The sequence below is a fragment of the Anomaloglossus baeobatrachus genome, chromosome 5, assembly GCF_048569485.1.
Source record: "Anomaloglossus baeobatrachus isolate aAnoBae1 chromosome 5, aAnoBae1.hap1, whole genome shotgun sequence".
Taxonomy (NCBI): domain Eukaryota; kingdom Metazoa; phylum Chordata; class Amphibia; order Anura; family Aromobatidae; genus Anomaloglossus; species Anomaloglossus baeobatrachus.
In genome coordinates, this window is record NC_134357.1 from 587,260,376 (window position 1) to 587,279,407 (window position 19,032).

The window sequence follows — 19,032 nt, forward strand, 5'->3', positions numbered from 1 at the left end:
TCTGTAATGAGGAGGGGTCTGGTGTAATGACATTAACAACCTATATAAGGTGTGCTTAATTATTAGGCAACTTCCTTTCCTTTGGCAAAATGGGTCAGAAGAGAGATTTGACGGTCTTTGAAAAGTCCAAAATTGTGAGATGTCTTTCAGAGGGATGCAGCAGTCTTGAAACTGACAAACTTTTGAAGCTTGATCACCGAACAATCAAGCGTTTCATGTCAAATAGCCAACAGGGTCGCAAGCACCGTGCTGGGCAAAAAAGGCGCAAAATAGCTGCCCATGAATTGATGAAAATCAAGCGTAAAGCTGCCAAGATGCCATTTGCCACTAGTTTGGTCATATTTCAGACTGCAACGTTACTGGAGTATCAAAAAGCACAAGGTGTGCCATACTCAGGGACATGGCCAAGGTAAGGAAGGCTGAAAAACCACCACCTCTGAACAAGAAACATAAGATAAAACGTCAAGACTGGGCCAAGAAATATCTTAAGACTGGTTTTTCAAAGGTTTTATGGACTGATGAAATGAGTGTGACTCTTGATGGGCCAGATGCTGGATCAGTAAAGGGCAGAGAGCTCTACTCCGACTCAGACGCCAGCAAGGTGGAGGTGGGGAACTGGTATGGGCTGGTATCATCAAAGATGAACTTGTGGGACCTTTTCGAATTGAGGATGGAGTGAAGCTCAACTCCCAGACTTACTGCCAGTTTCTGGAAGACAACCTCAAGCAGTGGTACAGGAAGAAGTCGGTATCGTTCAAGAAAAACATGATTTTCATGCAGGACATTGCTCTATCACATGCATCCAACTACTCCACAGCGTGGCTGGCCAGTAAAGATCTAAAAGATGAAAAAAATAATGACATGGCCCCCTTGTTCACCTGATCTGAACCCCATAGAGAACCTGTGGTCCCTCATAAAATGTTAGATCTACAGGGAGGGAAAACAGTGCACCTCTCGGAACAGTGTCTGGGAGGCTGTGGTGGCTGCTGCATGCAATGTTGATCGTAAACAGATCAAGCAACTGACAGCATCTATGGATGGTCGGCTGCTTAGTGTCATCATAAAGAAAGGTGGCTATATTGGTCACTCATTTTTTGGGGTTTTGTTTTTGCATGTCAGAAATGTTTATTTCTAAATTTTGTGCAGTTATATTGGTTTACCTGGTGAAAATAAACAAGTGAGATGGGGATATATTTGGTTTTTATTAAGTTGCCTAATAATTCTGCACAGTAATAGTTACCTGCACAAACAGATATCCTCCTAAGATAGCCAAATCTAAAAAAAAAACCACTCCAACTGCCAAAAATATTAAGCTTTGATATTTATGAGTCTTTTGGATTGATTGAGAACATAGTTGTAGATCAATAATAAAAAAAATCCTCTAAAATACAACTTGCCTAATAATTCTGCACGCGGTGTAAATGTACACCCCCAAACCAGATTGAGCACCGTCTTCACTGCGGTGATGTTCTATGCTGTTTGGCTGTGACATCACGTCAACATTGCTGCAGCCAATCACAGATCTCCTTGGCTCATCCGATGTAGCTGGAACGAGTTGCTGAGGTCAGTGATTGGCTGGAAGAGACCAATGTCTTGATGAAGACACTTCTGAACGTTACTAAAGTTTCTTGTTCTGTTACACATGGAGTCGAAGGAAAGAAAAAAAATTAATGAGTAGTTAATCAGGATAAGACCTTTAGTTGCAGGGCGCCCTTTGCAGATGTTTTTTTTCTTTCAACTCACTATTACAAACTTTGCTATGTAAGGTTTATTCCCTTTAAAGTGGTTATTTTATGAAATAAATCTATTCACAATGATGTACAAGCTGCCATAATCACCATATAGGTGAAATGTGTCTGACCGCAGCTTGTAATGTATTCCATGTAATAGGGCGGTCGTTCAATGCTTCATAACTTCTGTCAGGGCCATCAATCACTAGTGAGTAGTGTTATGCCAGGTAATAAAATGAAGAGCTAAGGCTGTGGTGCGGTCAGAGGCCGTTCTCATACCTCCTGTCCGTCTGCCACACATTACACACCGGCCAGGTAATACAATGAGGAGCTAAGGCTGTGGTGCGGTCAGAGGCCGTTCTCATACCTCCTGTCCATCTGCCACACATTACACACCGGCCAGGTAATACAATGAAGAGCTAAGGCTGTGGTGCGGTCAGAGGCCGTTCTCATACCTCCTGTCCGTCTGCCACACATTACACACCGGCCAGGTAATATAATGAAGAGCTAAGGCTGTGGTGCGGTCAGAGGCCGTTCTCATACCTCCTGTCCGTCTGCCACACATTACACACCGGCCAGGTAATATAATGAAGAGGTAAGGATGTGGTGCGGTAGAGGCCGTTCTCATACCTCCTGTCCGTCTGCCACACATTACACACCGGCCAGGTAATATAATGAAGAGCTAAGGCTGTGGTGCGGTCAGAGGCCGTTCTCATACCTCCTGTCCGTCTGCCACACATTACACACCGGCCAGGTAATACAATGAGGAGCTAAGGCTGTGGTGCGGTCAGAGGCCGTTCTCATACCTCCTGTCCATCTGCCACACATTACACACCGGCCAGGTAATACAATGAAGAGCTAAGGCTGTGGTGCGGTCAGAGGCCGTTCTCATACCTCCTGTCCGTCTGCCACACATTACACACCGGCCAGGTAATATAATGAAGAGCTAAGGCTGTGGTGCGGTCAGAGGCCGTTCTCATACCTCCTGTCCGTCTGCCACACATTACACACCGGCCAGGTAATATAATGAAGAGGTAAGGATGTGGTGCGGTAGAGGCCGTTCTCATACCTCCTGTCCGTCTGCCACACATTACACACCGGCCAGGTAATATAATGAAGAGCTAAGGCTGTGGTGCGGTCAGAGGCCGTTCTCATACCTCCTGTCCATCTGCCACACATTACACACCGGCCAGGTAATATAATGAAGAGCTATGGATGTGGTGCGGTCAGAGGCCGTTCTCACACCTCCTGTCCGTCTGTCACACATTACACACTGGCCAGGTAATATAATGAAGAGCTAAGGATGTGGTGCGGTCAGAGGCCGTTCTCACACCTCCTGTCCGTCTGTCACACATTACACACTGGCCAGGTAATATAATGAAGAGCTAAGGATGTGGTGCGGTCAGAGGCCGTTCTCATACCTCCTGTTCATCTGCCACACATTACACACCGGCCAGGTAATATAATGAAGAGCTAAGGATGTGGTGCGGTACAGGCCGTTCTCATACCTCCTGTCCATCTGCCACACATTACACACCGGCCAGGTAATACAATGAAGAGCTAAGGATGTGGTGCGGTACAGGCCGTTCTCATACCTCCTGTCCATCTGCCACACATTACACACCGGCCAGGTAATACAATGAAGAGCTAAGGATGTGGTGCGGTCAGAGGCCGTTCTCATACCTCCTGTCCGTCTGCCACACATTACACACCGGCCAGGTAATACAATGAAGAGCTAAGGATGTGGTGCGGTCAGAGGCCGTTCTCACACCTCCTGTCCGTCTGCCACACATTACACACCGGCCAGGTAATACAATGAAGAGCTAAGGATGTGGTGCGGTCAGAGGCCGTGCTCATTCCTCCTGTCCATCTGCCACACATTACACACCAGCCAGGTAATATAATGAAGAGCTAAGGATGTGGTGCGGTCAGAGGCTGTTCTCATACCTCCTGTCCATCTGCCACACATTACACACCGGCCAGGTAATACAATGAAGAGCTAACGATGTGGTGCGGTCAGAGGCCGTTCTCATACCTCCTGTCCGTCTGCCACACATTACACACTGGCCAGGTAATATAATGAAGAGCTAAGGCTGTGGTGCAGTCAGAGGCCGTTCTCACACCTCCTGTCCGTCTACCACACATTACACACCGGCCAGGTAATAAAATGAAGAGCTAAGGATGTGGTGCGGTCAGAGGCCGTTCTCATACCTCCTGTCCGTCTGCCACACATTACACACCGGCCAGGTAATATAATGAAGAGCTAAGGATGTGGTGCGGTCAGAGGCCGTTCTCATACCTCCTGTCCATCTGTCACACATTACACACCGGCCAGGTAATATAATGAAGAGCTAAGGCTGTGGTGCAGTCAGAGGCCGTTCTCACACCTCCTGTCCATCTGCCACACATTACACACCGGCCAGGTAATATAATGAAGAGCTAAGGCTGTGGTGCAGTCAGAGGCCGTTCTCATACCTCCTGTCCATCTGCCACACATTACACACCGGCCAGGTAAAAAAATGAAGAGCTAAGGCTGTGGTGCAGTCAGAGGCCGTTCTCATACCTCCTGTCCGTCTGCCACACATTACACACCGGCCAGGTAATATAATGAAGAGCTAAGGATGTGGTGTGGTCAGAGGCCGTTCTCATACCTCCTGTCCATCTGCCACACATTACACACCGGCCAGGTAATATAATGAAGAGCTAAGGCTGTGGTGCAGTCAGAGGCCGTTCTCATACCTCCTTTCCATCTGCCACACATTACACACCGGCCAGGTAATATAATGAAGAGCTAAGGCTGTGGTGCAGTCAGAGGCCGTTCTCATACCTCCTGTCCATCTGTCACACATTACACACCGGCCAGGTAATATAATGAAGAGCTAAGGATGTGGTGGGGTAGAGGCCGTTCTCATACCTCCTGTCCGTCTGCCACACATTACACACTGGCCAGGTAATATAATGAAGAGCTAAGGCTGTGGTGCAGTCAGAGGCCATTCTCTACCTCCTGTCCGTCTGCCACACATTACACACCGGCCAGGTAATACAATGAAGAGCTGAGGATGTGGTGCGGTCAGGGGCCGTTCTCATACCTCCTGTCCATCTGCCACACATTACACACCGGCCAGGTAATATAATGAAGAGCTAAGGCTGTGGTGCGGTCAGGGGCCGTTCTCACACCTCCTGTCCATCTGCCACACATTACACACCGGCCAGGTAATATAATGAAAAGCTAAGGCTGTGGTGCGGTCAGAGGCCGTTCTCACACCTCCTGTCCATCTGCCACACATTACACACCGGCCAGGTAATATAATGAAAAGCTAAGGCTGTGGTGCGGTCAGAGGCCGTTCTCATACCTCCTGTCCATCTGCCACACATTACACACCGGCCACTGTGACAGGTCTGGGAAGTTAACTAACAGCAATCCCATCTTTAGGCCCTGTGCGCACGCTGCGTATTTTGCCACGTTTTTTTGGTGGTTTGTTGCCCAAAACTGCATGGATTGTCTTCCCCAGCAAAGTCTATGAGAACTCAGACAGGCTGTGCACACGTCGCTTCTTTGTTCCTTGCAGTTTTTGTGGAAGGAAAAAGCAGCAGCATGTCACTTCTTTCTGTGTTTTGGAGGACTGGCAGATTAATCACCCGCTGGCTCCAGGTCAGCGGGGGATTGATCCCCGGTGTCTGGTCAGATGCTGGTCCCCATAAAAAGTCTATGGGGACCAGAATCCGGCACAAAGCAGTAGGAGCAAGCACTTCATACTCCCTGATCACCGGCGCGGCTGTCACACTGCTCCTGCGGTCTCTCATTCTTCTTCCTGGGCCGCTCATTAGGCTCATACATATTCACGGCTTCCCCTGCCCACTGGTGGCTGTGATTGGTTGCAGTCAGATGCACCCCCACACTGACTGACAGCTGTCTGACTGCAACCAATCACAGCCGCCGGTGGGTCTATATTGTACAGTAAAATAACAGCGTGCAGTCCCCTCAATTTTGATACCCAGCTAAGGTAAAGCCTCACAACTGGTGGCTGGTATTCTCAGACTGGGGATGCCTATGGTTATTAGCCTGCCCCCCCAGCCTAAAAATATCAGCCTGCAGCCTCCCGGATCGCTGCATCCATTAGATGTGACAATCCCAGCACTTTACCTGGATCATCTTGATTGCCCTGGTGTGATAGTACTCAGGGTAATAAGGAGTTAATAGCAGCCCATAGCTGCCACTAAGTCCTAAATTAGTGATGGTAGCATCTATGAGACCCCATAGAAGAGAGGAAATCCAGCAACAGCTTAATTAAAAGAAACTTTATTAAAGACAGTGAAAAAAAGGACACCCTGTCCATCACCACGTCTCACACAGATGACTGCTCTTACATGACAATAGCAAAGTGAATGCGGCCACTTATAAATCCCACACAACCTCTGAGGGGGGACAAACACCGTCACCGAATCATCAAATCACCAAGACACGAGCAAATGACAACTACAATGATAGGAGATTCCAAGAAGCATCAATACAAACATTATATAAGTACACCCCATATAATACACAGCACAGAGAATATATAAGTACACCCCATATAATACACAGCACAGAGAATATACACAGAGAAGCATCAATACAAACATTATATAAGTACACCCCATATAATACACAGCACAGAGAATATATAAGTACACCCCATATAATACACAGTACAGAGAATATATAAGTACACCCCATATAATACACAGTACAGAGAATATACAAGTACACCCCATATAATACACAGTACAGGGAATATATAAGTACAACCCATATAATACACAGCACAGAGAATATATAAGTACACCCCATATAATACACAGCACAGAGAATATATAAGTACACCCCATATAATACACAGTACAGAGAATATACACAGAGAAGCATCAATACAAACATTATATAAGTACACCCCTTATAATACACAGCACAGAGAATATATAAGTACACCCCATATAATACACAGCACAGAGAATATATAAGTACACCCCATATAATACACAGTACAGAGAATATACACAGAGATATCCTCTTATGTCACTTGTGGGATTCTCTCCAATAGATGAAACCTTCATATTCAGTGGATGAGGAAGAATTCTCTGTGGAGCCGACATTGCCCCGAACTCTATAAAGAAAAATGACCAATAATTAGTAATAATAATAATAATAATAATAATAATAATAATAATAATGCCACAAATTCCCATAAACTGTGTATAATGAATGCGCTGATAATCACCTGCTAATAAACCCATCAGTATCAGTCACAGATCATTGTGGAATTCAGCCCTTTGTGATCTCTGGCTCCAGCTTTAATATCCAATGGCTTCCCTTATATACAGCGACTGCTCCAATCCCCTCCTCCTGGATCTATCCCCCCGCTCCATGCCTCTAACAGGAAAAGAGGAAAGGGACACCGGGTGCTGCTCTGCGACTCCCCCACAGACAGAGCATTGCATTCCCCCCCCTTCCCCCAGGCAGAGCATCGCACCCTCTCTCTCCCTCTCCCCCCCTTCCCCCAGGCAGAGCATCGCACCCTCTCTCTCCCTCTCCCCCCCTTCCCCCAGGCAGAGCATCGCACCCTCTCTCTCCCTCTCCCCCCCTTCCCCCCAGCAGAGCATCGCACCCTCTCTCTCCCCCCCAGGCAGAGCATCGCACCCTCTCTCTCCCCCCCCTTCCCCCAGGCAGAGCATCGCACCCTCTCTCTCCCCCCCCTTCCCCCAGGCAGAGCATCGCACCCTCTCTCTCCCCCCCCTTCCCCCAGGCAGAGCATCGCACCCTCTCTCTCCCCCCCCTTCCCCCAGGCAGAGCATCGCACCCTCTCTTCCCCCCCCCCCTTCCCCCAGGCAGAGCATCGCACCCTCTCTTCCCCCCCCCCCTTCCCCCAGGCAGAGCATCGCACCCTCTCTTCCCCCCCCCCTTCCCCCAGGCAGAGCATCGCACCCTCTCTCTCCCCCCCCTTCCCCCAGGCAGAGCATCGCACCCTCTCTCTCCCCCCCTTCCCCCAGGCAGAGCATCGCACCCTCTCCTCTCCCCCCCTTCCCACAGGCAGAGCATAGCACCCTCTCTCTCCCCCCCTTCCCACAGGCAGAGCATCGCACCCTCTCTCCCCCCCCTTCCCCCAGGCAGAGCATCACACCCTCTCTCCCCCCCCCCCCTTCCCCCAGGCAGAGCATCGCACCCTCTCTCTCCCCCCCCTTCCCCCAGGCAGAGCATCGCACCCTCTCTCTCCCCCCCCCTTCCCCCAGGCAGAGCATCTCACCCTCTCTCTCCCCCCCTTCCCCCAGGCAGAGCATCTCACCCTCTCTCTCCCCCCCCTTCCCCCAGGCAGAGCATCTCACCCTCTCTCTCCCCCCCTTCCCCCAGGCAGAGCATCTCACCCTCTCTCTCCCCCCCTTCCCCCAGGCAGAGCATCTCACCCTCTCTCTCCCCCCCTTCCCCCAGGCAGAGCATCTCACCCTCTCTCTCCCCCCCTTCCCCCAGGCAGAGTATCGCACCCTCTCTCTCCCCCCCTTCCCCCAGGCAGAGCATCGCACCCTCTGTCCCCCCCCTTCCCCCAGGCAGAGCATCGCACCCTCTCTCTATCCCCCTTCCCCCAGGCAGAGCATCGCACCCTCTCTCTCCCCCCCCCTTCCCCCAGGCAGAGCATCGCACCCTCTGTCCCCCCCTTCTCCCAGGCAGAGCATCGCACCCTCTCTCTCCCCCCCTTCCCCCAGGCAGAGCATCGCACCCTCTCTCTCCCCAATTCCCCCAGGCAGAGCATCGCACCCTCTCTCTCCCCCCCCTTCCCCCAGGCAGAGCATCGCACCCTCTCTCTCTCCCCCCCTTCCCCCAGGCAGTGCATCGCACCCTCTCTCCCCCCCTTCCCCCAGGCAGAGCATCGCACCCTCTCTCTCCCCCCCTTCCCCCAGGCAGTGCATCGCACCCTCTCTCCCCCCCCTTCCCCCAGGCAGAGCATCGCACCCTCTCTCTATCCCCCTTCCCACAGGCAGAGCATCGCACCCTCTCTCAATCCCCCCCCTTCCCCCAGGCAGAGCATCGCACCCTCTGTCCCCCCCTTCCCCCAGGCAGAGCATCGCACCCTCTGTCCCCCCCTTCCCCCAGGCAGAGCATCGCACCCTCTCTCTCCCCCCCTTCCCACAGGCAGAGCATCGCACCCTCTCTCTCCCAATTCCCCCAGGCAGAGCATCGCACCCTCTCTCTCCCCCCCTTCCCCCAGGCAGAGCATCGCACCCTCTCTCTCCCCCCCTTCCCCCAGGCAGAGCATCGCACCTACTGCTGCAGACTATTGCACCCAGAGACGGTGACCTACAATCCCTTTTTTATTTCCCCCTGAGGCTCATACATGATAAGCTCCATCAGATATTACCTCCTGTTACATCACACCCAGGGCTGGAAACAGCAGAAACAGGGAAGAGGGGAAACATCCTGCTGCTTGTACAGCAACTGCGCACTGACTGCCGGGAACTACAGGCTCCTCCCACACAAGAGGCCGGTCACATGGGCGTGACGTCAGCAGAGGTCCTTCTGGCCACTGGGATCTAGACTCGACCATATATCTAGTGTGCGGCTCTGCAGGTGGAGGTAGGTGCAGGGTATTATATATCTAGTGTGCGGCTCTGCAGGTGGAGGTAGGTGCAGGGTATTATATATCTAGTGTGCGGCTCTGCAGGTGGAGGTAGGTGCAGGGTATTATATATCTGTGTGCGGCTCTGCAGGTGGAGGTAGGTGCAGGGTATTATATATCTAGTGTGCGGCTCTGCAGGTGGGAGGTAGGTGCAGGGTATTATATATCTAGTGCGGCTCTGCAGGGGATTAGGTGCAGGGTATTATATATCTAGTGTGCGGCTCTGCAGGTGGAGGTAGGTGCAGGGTATTATATATCTAGTGTGCGGCTCTGCAGGTGGAGGGTATGGTGCAGGGGGTATTATATATCTAGTGTGCGGCTCTGCAGGTGGAGGTAGGTGCAGGGTATTATATATCTAGTGTGCGGCTCTGCAGGTGGAGGTAGGTGCAGGGTATTATATATCTAGTGTGCGGCTCTGCAGGTGGAGGTAGGTGCAGGGTATTATATATCTAGGTGCGGCTCTGCAGGTGGAGGTAGGTGCAGGGTATTATATATCTAGTGTGGCGGTCTCTGCAGGTGGAGGTAGGTGCAGGGTATTATATATCTAGTGTGCGGCTCTGCAGGTGGAGGTAGGTGCAGGTTATTATATATCTAGTGTGCGGCTCTGCAGGTGGAGTAGGTGCAGGGTATTATATATCTAGTGTGCGGCTCTGCAGGTGTGAGGTAGGTGCAGGGTATTATATATCTAGTGTGCGCTCTGCAGGTGGAGGTAGGTGAAGGGTATTAATATATCTAGTGTGCGGCTCTGCAGGTGGAGGTAGGTGCAGGGTATTATATATCTAGTGTGCGGCTCTGCAGGTGGAGGTAGGTGCAGGGTATTATATCTGTGTGCGGCTCTGCAGGTGGAGGTAGGTGCAGGGTATTATATATCTAGTGTGCGGCTCTGCAGGTGGAGGTAGGTGCAGGGTATTATATATCTAGTGTGCGGCTCTGCAGGTGGAGGTAGGTGCAGGATATTATATATCTAGTGTGCGGCTCTGCAGGTGGAGGTAGGTGCAGGGTATTATATATCTAGTGTGCGGCTCTGCAGGTGGAGGTAGGTGCAGGTTATTATATATCTAGTGTGCGGCTCTGCAGGTGGAGGTAGGTGCAGGGTATTATATATCTAGTGTGCGGCTCTGCAGGTGGAGGTAGGTGCAGGGTATTATATATCTAGTGTGCGGCTCTGCAGGTGGAGGTAGGTGCAGGGTATTATATATCTAGTGTGCGGCTCTGCAGGTGGAGGTAGGTGCAGGGTATTATATATCTAGTGTGCGGCTCTGCAGGTGGAGGTAGGTGCAGGGTATTATATATCTAGTGTGCGGCTCTGCAGGTGGAGGTAGGTGCAGGGTATTATATATCTAGTGTGCGGCTCTGCAGGTGGAGGTAAGGTGCAGGGTATTATATATCTAGTGTGCGGCTCTGCAGGTGGAGGTAGGTGCAGGGTATTATATATCTAGTGTGCGGCTCTGCAGGTGGAGGTAGGTGCAGGGTATTATATATCTAGTGTGCGGCTCTGCAGGTGGAGGTAGGTGCAGGGTATTATATATCTAGTGTGCGGCTCTGCAGGTGGAGGTAGGTGCAGGGTATTATATATCTAGTGTGCGGCTCTGCAGGAGGAGGTAGGTGCAGGGTATTATATATCTAGTGTGCGGCTCTGCAGGTGGAGGTAGGTGCAGGGTATTATATATCTAGTGTGCGGCTCTGCAGGTGGAGGTAGGTGCAGGGTATTATATATCTAGTGTGCGGCTCTGCAGGTGGAGGTAGGTGCAGGGTATTATATATCTAGTGTGCGCGGCTCTGCAGGTGGAGGTAGGTGCAGGGTATTATATATCTAGTGTGCGGCTCTGCAGGTGGAGGTAGGTGCAGGGTATTATATATCTAGTGTGCGGCTCTGCAGGTGGAGGTAGGTGCAGGGTATTATATCTAGTGTGGCGGCTCTGCAGGTGGAGGTAGGTGCAGGGTATTATATATCTAGTGTGCGGCTCTGCAGGTGGAGGTAGGTGCAGGGTATTATATATCTAGTGTGCGGCTCTGCAGGTGGAGGTAGGTGCAGGGTATTATATATCTAGTGTGCGGCTCTGCAGGTGGAGGTAGGTGCAGGTTATTATATATCTAGTGTGCGGCTCTGCAGGTGGAGGTAGGTGCAGGGTATTATATATCTAGTGTGCGGCTCTGCAGGTGGAGGTAGGGGCAGGGTATTATATATCTAGTGTGCGGCTCTGCAGGTGGAGGTAGGGGCAGGGTATTATATATCTAGTGTGCGGCTCTGCAGGTGGAGGTAGGTGCAGGTTATTATATATCTAGTGTGCGGCTCTGCAGGTGGAGGTAGGTGCAGGGTATTATATATCTAGTGTGCGGCTCTGCAGGTGGAGGTAGGTGCAGGGTATTATATATCTAGTGTGCGGCTCTGCAGGTGGAGGTAGGTGCAGGGTATTATATATCTAGTGTGCGGCTCTGCAGGTGGAGGTAGGTGCAGGGTATTATATATCTAGTGTGCGGCTCTGCAGGTGGAGGTAGGTGCAGGGTATTATATATCTAGTGTGCGGCTCTGCAGGTGGAGGTAGGTGCAGGGTATTATATATCTAGTGTGCGGCTCTGCAGGTGGAGGTAGGTGCAGGGTTATTATATATCTAGTGTGCGGCTCTGCAGGTGGAGGTAGGTGCAGGGTATTATATATCTAGTGTGCGGCTCTGCAGGTGGAGGTAGGTGCAGGGTATTATATATCTAGTGTGCGGCTCTGCAGGTGGAGGTAGGTGCAGGGTATTATATATCTAGTGTGCGGCTCTGCAGGTGGAGGTAGGTGCAGGGTATTATATATCTAGTGTGCGGCTCTGCAGGTGGAGGTAGGTGCAGGGTATTATATATCTGTGTGCGGCTCTGCAGGTGGAGGTAGGTGCAGGGTATTATATATCTGTGTGCGGCTCTGCAGGTGGAGGTAGGTGCAGGGTATTATATATCTAGTGTGCGGCTCTGCAGGTGGAGGTAGGTGCAGGGTATTATATATCTAGTGTGCGGCTCTGCAGGTGGAGGTAGGTGCAGGATATTATATATCTAGTGTGCGGCTCTGCAGGTGGAGGTAGGTGCAGGGTATTATATATCTAGTGTGCGGCTCTGCAGGTGGAGGTAGGTGCAGGGTTATTATATATCTAGTGTGCGGCTCTGCAGGTGGAGGTAGGTGCAGGGTATTATATATCTAGTGTGCGGCTCTGCAGGTGGAGGTAGGTGCAGGGTATTATATATCTAGTGTGCGGCTCTGCAGGTGGAGGTAGGTGCAGGGTATTATATATCTAGTGTGCGGCTCTGCAGGTGGAGGTAGGTGCAGGGTATTATATATCTAGTGTGCGGCTCTGCAGGTGGAGGTAGGTGCAGGGTATTATATATCTAGTGTGCGGCTCTGCAGGTGGAGGTAGGTGCAGGGTATTATATATCTAGTGTGCGGCTCTGCAGGTGGAGGTAGGTGCAGGGTATTATATATCTAGTGTGCGGCTCTGCAGGTGGAGGTAGGTGCAGGGTATTATATATCTAGTGTGCGGCTCTGCAGGTGGAGGTAGGTGCAGGGTATTATATATCTAGTGTGCGGCTCTGCAGGTGGAGGTAGGTGCAGGGTATTATATATCTAGTGTGCGGCTCTGCAGGTGGAGGTAGGTGCAGGGTATTATATATCTAGTGTGCGGCTCTGCAGGAGGAGGTAGGTGCAGGGTATTATATATCTAGTGTGCGGCTCTGCAGGTGGAGGTAGGTGCAGGGTATTATATATCTAGTGTGCGGCTCTGCAGGTGGAGGTAGGTGCAGGGTATTATATATCTAGTGTGCGGCTCTGCAGGTGGAGGTAGGTGCAGGGTATTATATATCTAGTGTGCGGCTCTGCAGGTGGAGGTAGGTGCAGGGTATTATATATCTAGTGTGCGGCTCTGCAGGTGGAGGTAGGTGCAGGGTATTATATATCTAGTGTGCGGCTCTGCAGGTGGAGGTAGGTGCAGGGTATTATATCTAGTGTGCGGCTCTGCAGGTGGAGGTAGGTGCAGGGTATTATATATCTAGTGTGCGGCTCTGCAGGTGGAGGTAGGTGCAGGGTATTATATATCTAGTGTGCGGCTCTGCAGGTGGAGGTAGGTGCAGGGTATTATATATCTAGTGTGCGGCTCTGCAGGTGGAGGTAGGTGCAGGTTATTATATATCTAGTGTGCGGCTCTGCAGGTGGAGGTAGGTGCAGGGTATTATATATCTAGTGTGCGGCTCTGCAGGTGGAGGTAGGTGCAGGGTATTATATATCTAGTGTGCGGCTCTGCAGGTGGAGGTAGGGGCAGGGTATTATATATCTAGTGTGCGGCTCTGCAGGTGGAGGTAGGTGCAGGTTATTATATATCTAGTGTGCGGCTCTGCAGGTGGAGGTAGGTGCAGGGTATTATATATCTAGTGTGCGGCTCTGCAGGTGGAGGTAGGTGCAGGGTATTATATATCTAGTGTGCGGCTCTGCAGGTGGAGGTAGGTGCAGGGTATTATATATCTAGTGTGCGGCTCTGCAGGTGGAGGTAGGTGCAGGGTATTATATATCTAGTGTGCGGCTCTGCAGGTGGAGGTAGGTGCAGGGTATTATATATCTAGTGTGCGGCTCTGCAGGTGGAGGTAGGTGCAGGGTATTATATATCTAGTGTGCGGCTCTGCAGGTGGAGGTAGGTGCAGGGTATTATATATCTAGTGTGCGGCTCTGCAGGTGGAGGTAGGTGCAGGGTATTACATATCTAGTGTGCGGCTCTGCAGGTGGAGGTAGGTGCAGGGTATTACATATCTAGTGTGCGGCTCTGCAGGTGGAGGTAGGTGCAGGGTATTATATATCTAGTGTGCGGCTCTGCAGGTGGAGGTAGGTGCAGGGTATTATATATCTGTGTGCGGCTCTGCAGGTGGAGGTAGGTGCAGGGTATTATATATCTAGTGTGCGGCTCTGCAGGAGGAGGTAGGTGCAGGGTATTATATATCTAGTGTGCGGCTCTGCAGGTGGAGGTAGGTGCAGGGTATTATATATCTAGTATATATCTCCTTTTCTGGCCGCTGGTCCTGGATGTATCGGAGGTTTGTGCGCGGCCTCCACTACATTCATTATCTATGGAAGCACAGGAAATAGCCGAGCACTGCTGGACTGTCTGGGTACGATTACGGAGTCGACTGTTCCACTGCTGGAAGGGTCGCCCGTTCTACTGCTGGAAGGGTCGCCCGTTCTACTGCTGGAAGGGTCGCCCGTTCTACTGCTGGAAGGGTCGCCCGTTCTACTGCTGGAAGGGTCGCCCGTTCTACTGCTGGAAGGGTCGCCCGTTCTGCTGCTGGAAGGGTCACCTTTTTACTGCTAGATCTGGGTATAGGGCCAGAGACCATATTAGTTCGACCCAGCTCATCCCAATCAACCTGGTGCGGGGGCAATCAATGTCAGATTTTTTGTGTTGATTCGAGCTGTGTAATGTGAAATGGCATCAAGCCCAGCGATTAGTAATAGATAGTTGTCTATCAGACACCGCTATTACTAACCCCGTATGTGTAAAGTGAAAAAAACATGGACTTTTGGGGATTTGTTAAAATAATAAATTGGTGAACGAGGGATAGTTGGGGGGGGGGGGGGGGCTTTCTTCAAATAAGCGATTTTTTTTCCCTGTTTGTCTTGTTTTTGTTCACTTTAAGGGTTAGTAGTGGGGGTGTCTGATAGACGTCTCTCCATTACTAACCCTTTGGCTTGACGCCAGCTGATATCAACCCCCAATAATACAAATCTGATTACGACCACACAGGGGTAACCGGGAAGAGCAGTGGCAAAGTACCACAATTGGTGCAACAAAGGGATGCACCAATTCTGGAGCAGCTTCAGGCTGCCATTTTTATGCTAGTAAATGCCAAATAACCATGGGCATTCCCAGCATGGTAATGCCAGCTTGCAGCTATAGGTTTTACCTTGGCTAATTATCAAAAATAAGGGGGACCCCATGTGTCCCTGTCTCTTGTTCATTGCCTGACCTAACCCCCGGGGTGGGCAGGACACACCAAGATAAACCCCTCCCAAAAGACTTGGACAGGGGAAAGAACAGAAACTTGTTCACTTTGCAAACAACCACAAAGGGAAGACAATAAAGGGGGAATAAAATATAGGGGAGGAAGTAATGCACACCAAGGAATACTTACACACCACACTAGCGGCAGATTGCAGGTCACCAAAGAGTATTGCCAAGGGCACCGGCTGTTCGCAAGTTTACAAGCAGATGCTATCTTCAGCGACCTCCTAACAAACTCCCCAGCCTTAAATAGCTGTGGATGGTAATCAGTAACCTGACTCAGAGAAGGATTAACTCCTACATGGCTGGGAGCAATGGACTCAACTCAGCCGACACCCGGCAGAGCTGAACATAAAAGAGAAACCAGGTTACCTGTCCAAGTCTGCAATGTGAACAGGGTCCGACGCCATTGCTGTCATCCACAAGTGCAGATCTGGACAACGCATGACAGTACAACACATCGTATACGCCTGTTCTAAATTCTCCCTCCTACATCAACTCTCCCTGAACTTCTTCGAGAGGACAGTTTTGAATCATTGTTAGGGTGAACTCTTAACCAGAGATCACTAGTTGCCTACTGCCTGGCCTAATTGGTGTGGACCAAGTTCATGCGTAAAGAATTCACGCCAGACAAAGTCGGATGTGAAATCTCTTCTTGATCACAGTAAAGATGGCACCGAACAGAGAGAGCACAGAGCATGCGTCCTCTTGATATAGGCTAGGGGCGTACACAAGTTCAGATATGCCCATTTAGTGGACAGTTCATGGGCTAGCCAATGGGGAGATCTGTGTTGCTGTTGATGGGCGGGTCTGACTTCGGTGGATGAATCCATGGTGATGGGAGGGACGTCATCTGGTGGATCCATGCTGATGGTAGGGTCTGTGATGTCATCGGGGGCCATCTTGGGTTCCTCTGAAGAGTGACTGGCTTATGTATAGAGAATTCATTTAATTGAACACAATTCTCACAGTGCTCTATGTCCAGAGGTTAATTAAAGGGGTTATCCGGCTTATTTTGACTTTTTTTTATTATTACACTATTAGGCTACATTGGGGCAGGTAAGTAGATAGAGACCACTTACCTGCCCTGCTGTCAGCCTCTCTCCCCCGGCTTAGAGCGGTCATGTGACTGCTCCTGCCGCGATTTTGCTGCTTACGGTCATTTCATGTCAACATGGGCATTACCATGTTGACATGCAAATCTGGAACAGCTTGTTGCCGCCCTGCTGGGCGGCTACAGTGCGTGGAGTCACCGCCCCCCTACTCTGCACCCTCCCACACATTCCCCCGCACCCCGTACTCTCCCCGCCCACGGTGTCACCGCCAGCACCAGGGCCCCTGCTCAGGATTGTAGGAGTGCCCGTGCAGTCTGTGTCCCGCTCCAGCCTTCATTGCAGTGTGTGTCTGCCCGCATGCAGATTCTCACCCTGCAGTGCTGGCTGCCGCGGGGCTGACGAACGCTGCTGCCAGGAGGTTAGATGACATCATTACCTGCTGTGACGATCTCCTCTTCACTCCTGTCAGCGCGGTCACTGCCGCCTATGCCCGCTGCGTTCTCACGTCACTAGCGGTGACATCACGGGCGATACTGCTGAGAACGCGGCGGGCATAGGCGGCAGTGACATCACTGACAGGAGTGAAGGGAAGATCGTCACCACAGGTAATGATCTCATCTGCCTCCTGGCAGCGCTCGTCATCCCCTGCAGTGACCTGAGCTGACCTATTGATGTTAGCTCAGGTCACTGCATTGCTCTCCCAGCCAATGGGGAACATTCTGTTCTTCATTGACTGGGACAGTGACTATGGTATGGTTAGTCATGTGTCCCCCTTATTGGATTACGCCGGACCCAGATTTTAATTGTTCTTTTCAATAAATTGGTGAAAGAGGAAATGTGGGGAGTGTTTTTTCAAATAAAACTTTTTTTGTTGTCTATTTTTTTTATTAGTGACTGGGTTGGTGATGTCGGGTATCTGATAATGCGTGACATCACTAACCCCAGGGCTTGATGCCAGGTGACATTACACATCTGACATCAACCCCATATATTACCCCGTTTGCCACCGCACCAGGCCAATGGGATGAGTTGGGGAAAAGCGATGCGCCACTTCTGGGGCGGCTGCGGCCTGCTATTTTTAGGCTGGGGAGTGTCCAATAACAGTGGACCTCCCTAGTCTGAGATTACCAGACCCCAACTGTCTGCTTTACCTCGGCTGATGATCCAATTTGGGGGGGACCCCATGTTTTTTGTATTAAATTATTTATTTAATTTAAAATAGCGTGGGATGCCCTCTGTTTTGGATTATCAGCCAAGGTGAAGCTGCCAGCTGTGGTCTGCAGGCTGCAGCCGTCTGCTTTACCCTAGCTGGCTACAAAAGATAGGGGGGACCCCATGTCGTTTCTTTTTTTTTTAATTATTATTTTTTTTTTGGCTAAATACAAGGCTAAGCACCCTTTAGTGCCACATGAAAGTCACTAAAGGGTTCCAGCTTAGAATATGCAGGGGGGTAGGACATTATATGTCTTTTTCATCTATCTATTCATCTATTCATTATTTATCTGTCTATCTATCCCTCTATTCATTCATTCATTCATTCATCCCTCTATCTTTGTCTCTGTATCTATCTATTCATCTCTATATCTACTCATCTATTTATGTTTCTTGCTGCTTCCGTTTTTTGCGGTCCGCAAAAAAAACGGAAGGTACATGGATGAGACACGGATGCATCTGTGAAAAAATGGACCGTTTTTTGCGGACCGCAAAAACGGAACAGTCATGTGAATGTAGCCCACATGTGTTCCCTATGGGGGTAGGGGTCGGTACAGAACGATGGTGAGGGGGGGGGGGGGGTCGGTACAGAGCGCCGTGTGTGTGTTTGTGTGGGTGGGGGGAGGGTTGCAGAGCCTGATGTGATGTGGGGTGCAGAGTTCAATGTGTGTGTGTGTGTGGTGCAGAGCCCGATGTGGGGCTGTTATTTCCATTGCTAGAGTAATAACAGGTCAGGTGCTGGGCAGAAAACTGACAGGGAATGTGTGTGCAGGGGGTGGGCAGAGGGCGGCAAGGGGGCGAGGCTGGACAGTGAGGGCAGGCAGGGGGCGAGGCTGGACAGTGATGGCGGGCAGGGGGCGAGGCTGGACAGTGATGGCGGGCAGGGGGCGAGGCTGGACAGTGATGGCGGGCAGGGGGCGAGGCTGGACAGTGAGGGCGGGCAGGGGGCGAGGCTGGACAGTGAGGGCGGGCAGGGGGCGAGGCTGGACAGTGAGGGCGGGCAGGGGGCGAGGCTGGACAGTGAGGACGGGCAGGGGGCGAGGCTGGACAGTGAGGGCGGGCAGGGGGCGAGGCTGGACAGTGAGGGCGGGCAGGGGGCGAGGCTGGACAGGGAGGGCGGGCAGGGGGCGAGGCTGGACAGTGAGGGCGGGCAGGGGGCGAGGCTGGACAGTGAGGGTGGGCAGGGGGCGAGGCTGGACAGTCAGGGCGGGCAGGGGGCGAGGCTGGACAGTGAGGGCGGGCAGGGGGCGAGGCTGGACAGTGATGGCGGGCAGGGGGCAAGGCTGGACAGTGAGGGTGGGCAGGGGGCAAGGCTGGACAGTGAGGGCGGGCAGGGGGCGAGGCTGGACAGTAAGGCCGGGCGGTGCCAGCT

The 19,032-nt window shown here is 51.4% G+C and overlaps 1 protein-coding gene and 1 long non-coding RNA gene across 2 annotated transcripts in view; one reads left to right on the plus strand and one right to left on the minus strand.

Moving 5' to 3' along the window:
• LOC142313158 (uncharacterized) overlaps positions 1-19,032 on the plus strand; it is a 92,856-nt gene that overhangs the window by 61,897 nt on the left and 11,927 nt on the right. The window lies entirely within an intron of this gene.
• On the minus strand, positions 6,015-9,203 carry LOC142312487 (uncharacterized). Its single transcript, XR_012754392.1, has 2 exons — positions 9,119-9,203; positions 6,015-6,874 (listed from the first exon to the last, which is right to left on the minus strand). It is a non-coding gene; the product is annotated as an uncharacterized LOC142312487 (long non-coding RNA).